This window comes from Lolium rigidum, unplaced genomic scaffold, assembly GCF_022539505.1.
Source record: "Lolium rigidum isolate FL_2022 unplaced genomic scaffold, APGP_CSIRO_Lrig_0.1 contig_69146_1, whole genome shotgun sequence".
Classification (NCBI taxonomy): Eukaryota; Viridiplantae; Streptophyta; class Magnoliopsida; order Poales; family Poaceae; genus Lolium; species Lolium rigidum.
The window spans coordinates 30,381-38,218 of NW_025901392.1; positions in this window are offsets into that span (position 1 = coordinate 30,381).

Genomic DNA, 7,838 nt, shown 5'->3' on the forward strand with positions numbered 1-7,838 from the left:
GAAGACATCCAGAACTCCGCCGCCATCAAAAACTCTACTTTCGGGATCAGAAACTCCGTTCTGGCACCCTGCCGGGACGGGGAATTGGAAGAGATCATTACCATCATCGCCACCGACGCCTCTCCATCGACCATCCATGCTTCCCCCATCCATGTGTGAGTGAATCCCCGATGTAGGCTGAAGGGGATGGTAGGGATTGGATGAGATTGTTCATGTAATAGCCATAAGATTGTTAGGGCATGGTGCCTAGTATCCGTTGTTGGTACTTTTATGATATTGTTGCAACTTGTTATGCTTAATGCTTGTCACTAGGGCCTGAGTGCCATGATTTCAGATCTGAACATGTTATTGATTCACGATGATATTCATTGTTTTATGATCTTACCCGCAAGTTGTATACACATATTGCTGTCCGGAACCCGAGGCCCCAAAGTGACAGAAATTGGGACAACCGGAGGGGAAGGCTGTGATATGAGGATGACATGTGTTCACGGAGTGTTAATACTTTGCTCCGGTACTCTATTAAAAGGAGTACCTTAATTAACAGTAGTTTCCCTAGAGGCCCGGCTGCCACCGGCTGGTAGGACAAAACATGCTGTGCAAGTTTCTCATTGCGAGCACGTACGACTATATACGGAACACATGCCTATTGTTATTTAGTACTTAGATACTGTTTTATTATTATCTGCAAATGCCTTGTTTTGATTATTACATGAGTTATCTTATCCATGCAGCGCCCGTTCATCCATCCCTATGCCTACAATATTTTAATCCCGTTGTTTACTATAATCACCACTGCTGTCTTTGTTACACCGCTGCTTATATTTCACTACTGCTACTGCTATAAAACTGTTGCTACTGATAAACTCTTGCAAGCAAGTCTGTTTCCAGGTGCAGCTGAATTAACAACTCCGCTGTGAAGGCTTACAAATATTCTTTGGCTCCCTGATACGTCTCCAACGTATCGATAATTTCTTATGTTCCATGCCACATTATTGATGTTATCTACATGCTTTATGCACACTTTATGTCATATTCGTGCATTTTGTGGAACTAACCTATTAACAAGATGCCGAAAGGCCGATTCTGTTGTTCTGCTGTTTTTGGTTCCGGAAAGGCTGTTCGGGCAATATTCTCGGAATTGGACGAAATCAACGCCAAACCTCCTATTTTTCCCGGAAGGCTCAGAACACCGAAGAAGAGTCGGAGAGGGGCCAGGGGGGCCCCACACCATAGGGCCACGCGGGCTGGCCTCTGGCCGCGCCGGCCTAGGGTGAGGCCACCCTGTCGACCCTCCTGCGCCGCCTCTTCGCCTATATAACCCCTTTCGACCTAAAAACACAGCACCAATTGACGAAACTCCAGAAAGACTCCAGGGGCGCCGCCACCGTCACGAAACTCCAATTCGGGGGACGGAACTCGTTCCGGCACCTGCCGGAGCGGGGAAGTGCCCCGGAAGGCTTCTCCATCGACACCGCTGCCATCTCCATCGACACCGCTGCCATCTCCACCGCCATCTTCATCACCGCTGCTGCTCCCATGAGGAGGGAGTAGTTCTCCATCGAGGCTCGGGGCTGTGCCGGTAGCTATGTGGTTCATCTCTCTTCCATGTACTTCAATACAATGATCTCATTGAGATTCATATGAGTTTGTATCACAATTTATCTATGTGCTACTCTAGTGATGTGTTATTAAAGTAGTTTTATTCCTCCCGCATGTGTGCAAGGGTGACAAGTGCGTGCACCGTGTTAGTACTTGGTTTATGCTATGATTATGATCTCTTGTAGATTATGAAGTTAACTATTGCTATGATAATATTGATGTGATCTATTCCTCCTACATATGCATGAAGGTGACAGGTGTGCATGCTATGCTAGTACTTGGTTTAGTCTGTTGATCTATCTTACACTAAAGGTTACTAAAACATGAGCATTATTGTGGAGCTTGTTAACTCCGGCATTGAGGGTTCGTGTAATCCTACGCAATGTGTTCATCATCCAACAAAAGTGTAGAGTATGCATTTATCTATTACGTTATGTGATCAATGTTGAGAGTGTCCACTAGTGAAAGTGTAATCCCTAGGCCTTGTTCCTAAATACTGCTGAGTTACCACTACTTGTTTCTTGTTTTCTTGTGTTACCACTGCTGCAATACCACCACCATCAATTACGCGCCAAACACTTTTCTGGCACCGTTGCTACTGCTCATACTTATTCATACCACCTGTATTTCACTATCTCTTCGCCGAACTAGTGCACCTATTAGGTGTGTTTGGGGACACAAGAGACTTCTTGCTTTGTGGTTGCAGGGTTGCATGAGAGGGATATCTTTGACCTCTTCCTCCCTGAGTTCGATAAACCTTGGGTATCCACTTAAGGGAAACTTGCTGCTGTTCTACAAACCTCTGGCTCTTGGAGGCCCAACACTGTCTACAGGAAAGGAGGGGGAACATAGACATCAAGCACTTTTCTGGCGCCGTTGCCGGGGAGGAAAGGTAAAAAGGCACTCATACTACGGTCCCAGGTAAAGTATTTTTCCGGCGCCGTTGTGTGTGTGCTCAAAGCTATTTCCTTTAGATCCTGCAATTGCATCTTTTTGTTTCTTGTTTACACTAGTTAGGCATAATGGAAAACAACAAAAAATTTAGTGAGCTTTTTAATCTTTTTCCTGATTTAGAATTGTTTGATGCGAAAATTAAAAAACCTATGGAACCTTATTTGCATGTTAGTAGCGATGTTATTAGTATGAATGCAATTACTGCTAATGCTATGAAGAAGTCTAAGCTTGGGGAAGCTAGTTTTTGTGGTCTTTTTAGCTTCCCATCTTTAGGGAGAAAATTTGTTCGATAATGCTTTATCTCCCATATGCGATAACTCTAATAATGCTTCGATATTTTAAATCCACCTGCTGAAAGTATTCCGTATAAAATACCCATGAAAATTATTGAACGTGTTATGGACAACCACTATAAAGGGGATGGAGCTGTCCATCCTAGAGATCATTTACTTGTTTTTTGCACGAATTATGTGGGTTATTCAAGTGTGCAGGTATCTCTATGGATGAAGTGAGGAAGAAGCTATTCTCTGTCTCGTCGTCCGGTAAAGCAGCGCATTGGTATAAATTGTTGGAGAATAGGCATTCTCTTGGTTGGGAGGAAATTGCATCTCTCTTTTATTCTAAATTTTATCCTCCGCATGAAGTGCATATTGATAGGAATTATATTTATAACTTTTATCCTCGTGATGGAGAGAGTATTTCTCAAGCGTGGGGGAGATTGAAATCACTAATGCTCAAATGTCCCATTCATGAGCTCCCCCGTAATGTTATTGTTAACAATTTTTATGCGAGGCTTTCGGGACAACACAAGGACTATACGGACGCGTGTTCGGAGGGATCTTTCACAAGCAAGGAGGTTGAAGCTAGGTGGGACCTCCTTGATCGGATTGAGGACAACGCTGAAGGATGGGAGAACAATGAAGGTAAAGAGTCAGGTATAAATTATGATTATGAATGCATTGAAGCTTTTATGGATACCGATGAATTTTGAAATATGAGTGCTACTTATGGTCTTGACTCTCAAGTTGCTGCAAATCTTTATAAAGCCTTTGCTTCTCATTTCGAATTGCCTAAAAATAATTTTGATAAGTATCATGAACCTTTTAAAGAGGCTTGCATGAAGAATGAAATTGTTGTTAATTATTGCAATAAGCATGCTCAAACTCCTAAGAATGCTATTTCCTATAAGCATGTTAATTTTTGTGGAATACATAGACCTTGTGGAATTAATCAAATCAAAGATGAATATTGCATCCATCATGCTAATGAAAAAACTAGAAAGTGGTTTAGGGCTCTAGATGATCTTGGTAAAAAAGTTTGTGCCCTCTATCCTTTTATTTGTGAAGTTTGCCATGAAGTGGGTCATTTTAATTTTCAATGTTCCTCCAGTGATATTTAGAACCCAATGAGTGCTGCAAATTTGTATTGTGATGATGAAATTACTCCTAATCGAGCATGATGAACTTACTTTATTTTTGGGGTGTGAAGAGCTGTCGAGAAAAATCTCTTTGTTACATATGAGTGATCTTGATATTGATGATGTCCTGCATGGGTGTTTTTCTTATTGCATTGATAATAGCTATACAAATACTTACATACAAAATATTTTAGAAGATGACACCTTGCCAAAATATGATAGGACCGCTGTGTGTTTTCAACTAATTAATGAAAAGGAGGGATCCTCCCAAGTTTCTTCTATTGTTTCTGAAAGTAAATCAGGTTATGCGGACAAGCCACCCTTCAAGCCTCTCCCTCCTGAAGAAGGGAATGATGAGAAGGAAGAGAAGGAGAAGAAGGAGGGAACGTAGAAGAAGAAGAAGAAGAAGAAGAAGGAGAATAAAAAGAAAGAGGTAACATCATATCCCCGCGTATATGAGATAACAATAGGCAACCGTAAGTATGTTGCTCCTAATGATTATTGTGATAATGAATCTGAATATGATGATCTTCCTATGCCCTTTACATACATTAGCAATCATGATTTGAATGAGCACACTACTCTTGATATTGCAAATCTCTGGGAAATTAATTCTGAAAATGATGACAATGTGCCTCCGATCCCTAATGATTATTATAAAGAATGCTATGATATAGGTTTTAACTATCCTTATGAAACTTTTCATAGTCATGATTGGGTTACTAAAAACAATTCCCTTAATAGACAACTTGTTTACCATGTTCAAATTCTTGATAATAATCTTGCTCCAATTACTATTAATGAGAATAACTCTTCTTACGCCAAATTTAATGATACTTCTATGCATATGAACCATGATAAGAATGGTTTAAGTGATGGGTATATTGTGGATTTCATCAATGATGCTACTGAAAGTTATTATGAGAGAGGGAAATATGGTCGTATGCATCTTAATAATATTAAGTTTCCCCTCTTTATGTTGAGAATCTTGAAGTTACTCGTGTTTTATCCTCTTATGCTTGTCACTTTGTTCTTCATGAATTCATTTGTGTACAAGATTCCTCTTCATAGGAAGCATGTTAGACTTAAATTTGTTTTGAATTTGCCTCTTGAAGCTCTCTCTTGCTTCAAATACTATTTCCCGCGAATGGATTATTAAAGCTGCTCGAGCCCATCTTAATGGCTAAAAAGAAAGAACTTCTTGGGAGATAACCCATGTGTTATTTTGCTACAGTACTTTGTTTTATATTTGTGTCTTGGAAGTTGTTTACTACTGTAGCAACCTCTCTTTATCTTAGTTTTGTGTTTTGTTGTGCCAAGATAAGCCGTTGATAGAAAAGTAAGTACTAGATTTGGATTACTGCGCAGTTCCAGATTTCTTTGCTGTCACGAATCTGGGCCTAATTCTCTGTAGGTAACTCAGAAAATTATGCCAATTTACGTGAGTGATCCTCCGATATGTACGCAACTTTCATTCAATTTGAGCATTTTCGTTTGAGCAAGTCTGGTGGCCTAATAAAATCCATCTTTACGGACTGTTCTGTTTTGACAGATTCTGCCTTTTATTTCGCATTGCCTCTTTTGCTATGTTGGATGAATTTCTTTGATCCATTAATGTCCAAGTAGCTTTATGCAATGTCCAGAAGTGTTAAGAATGATTGTGTCACCTCTGAACATGTTAATTTTTATTGTCCACTAACCCTCTAATGAGTTGTTTCGAGTTTGGTGTGGAGGAAGTTTTCAAGGGTCAAGAGAGGAGGATGATATACTACGATCAAGAAGAGTGAAAGCTCTAAGCTTGGGGATGCCCCGGTGGTTCATCCCTGCATATATCAAGAAGACTCAAGCGTCTAAGCTTGGGGATGCCCAAGGCATCCCCTTCTTCATCGACAACATTATCGAGTTCCTCCCACTGAAACTATATTTTTATTCCATCACATCTTATGTGCTTTACTTGGAGCGTCCGTGTGCTTTTGTTTTTGTTTTTTGTTTGAATAAATTGGATTACATCATGCTTGTGTGGGAGAGAGACACGCTCCGCTGGTTCATATGAACACATGTGTTCTTAGCTCATAATATTCATGGCGAAGTTTCCTCTTCGTTAAATTGTTATATGGTTGGAATTGGAAAATGCTACATGTAGTAATTGCTATAATGTCTTGGGTAATGTGATACTTGGCAATTGTTGTGCGCATGTTTAAGCTCTTGCATCATATACCTTACACCTATTAGTGAAGAAATACATAGAGCTTGTTAAAATTTGGTTTGCATGAGTGGTTTCTCTAGAGTCTAGATATTTTCTAGTAAGATGTTTGAACAACAAGGAAGACGATGTATAGTTTTATAATGCTTGTAATATGTCTTTTATGTGAGTTTTGATGTACTAGTTCGTGCTTGTGTTTGCTTCAAACAACCTTGCTAGCCTAAACCTTGCATCGAGAGGGAATACTTCTCATGCATCCAAATCCTGAGCCAAACAACACTATGCCATTTGTGTCCACCATACCTACCTACTACATGGTATTTTTCTGCCATTCCAAAGTAAATTGCTTGAGTGCTACCTTTAAAATTCCATCATTCACCTTTGCAATATATAGCTCATGGGACAAATAGCTTAAAAACTATTGTGGTATTGAATATGTACTTATGCACTTTATCTCTTATTAAGTTGCTTGTTGTGCGATAACCATGTTCACTGGGGACGCCATCAACTACTCTTTGTTGAATTTCATGTGAGTTGCTATGCATGTTCGTCTTGTCTGAAGTAAGAGCGATCTACCACCTTATGTTTAAGCATGCATATTGTTAGAGAAGAACATTGGGCCGCTAACTAAAGCCATGATTCATGGTGGAAGTTTCAGTTTTGGACATATATCCTCAATCTCATATGAGAAAATTACTAATTGTTGTTACATGCTTATGCATAAAAGAGGAGTCCATTATCTGTTGTCTATGTTGTCCCGGTATGGATGTCTAAGTTGAGAATAATCAATAGCGAGAAATCCGATGCGAGCTTTCTCCTTAGACCTTTGTACAGGCGGCATAGAAGTACCCCATTGTGACACTTGGTTAAAACATGTGCATTGTGATGATCCGGTAGTCCAAGCTGATTAGGACAAGGTGCGGACACTATTAGTATACTATGCATGAGGCTTGCAACTCGTAAGATATAATTTACATGATACATATGCTTTATTACTACCGTTGACAAAATTGTTTCATGTTTTCAAAATAAAAGCTCTAGCACAAATATAGCAATCGATGCTTTCCTCTTTGAAGGACCATTCTTTTACTTTTATGTTGAGTCAGTTCACCTATTTCTCTCCACCTCAAGAAGCAAACACTTGTGTGAACTTTGCATTGATTCTTACATATTTGCATATTGCATTTGTTATATTGCTTTGCATTGACAATTATCCATGAGATATACATGTTACAAGTTGAAAGCAACCGCTGAAACTTAATCTTCCATTATGTTGCTTCAATACCTTTTACTAAGAATTTATTGCTTTATGAGTAACTCTTATGCAAGACTTATTGATGCTTGTCTTGAAAGTGCTATTCATGAAAAGTCTTTGCTATATGATTCACTTGTTTACTCATGTCATATACATTGTTTTGATCGCTTCATTCACTACATATGCTTTACAAATAGTATGATCAAGGTTATGATGGCATGTCACTCCAGAAATTATCTTTGTTATCGTTTTACCTGCTCGGGACGAGCAGTAACTAAGCTTGGGGATGCCGATACGTCTCCAACGTATCGATAATTTCTTATGTTCCATGCCACATTATTGATGTTATCTACATGCTTTATGCACACTTTATGTCATATTCGTGCATTTTGTGGAACTAACCTATT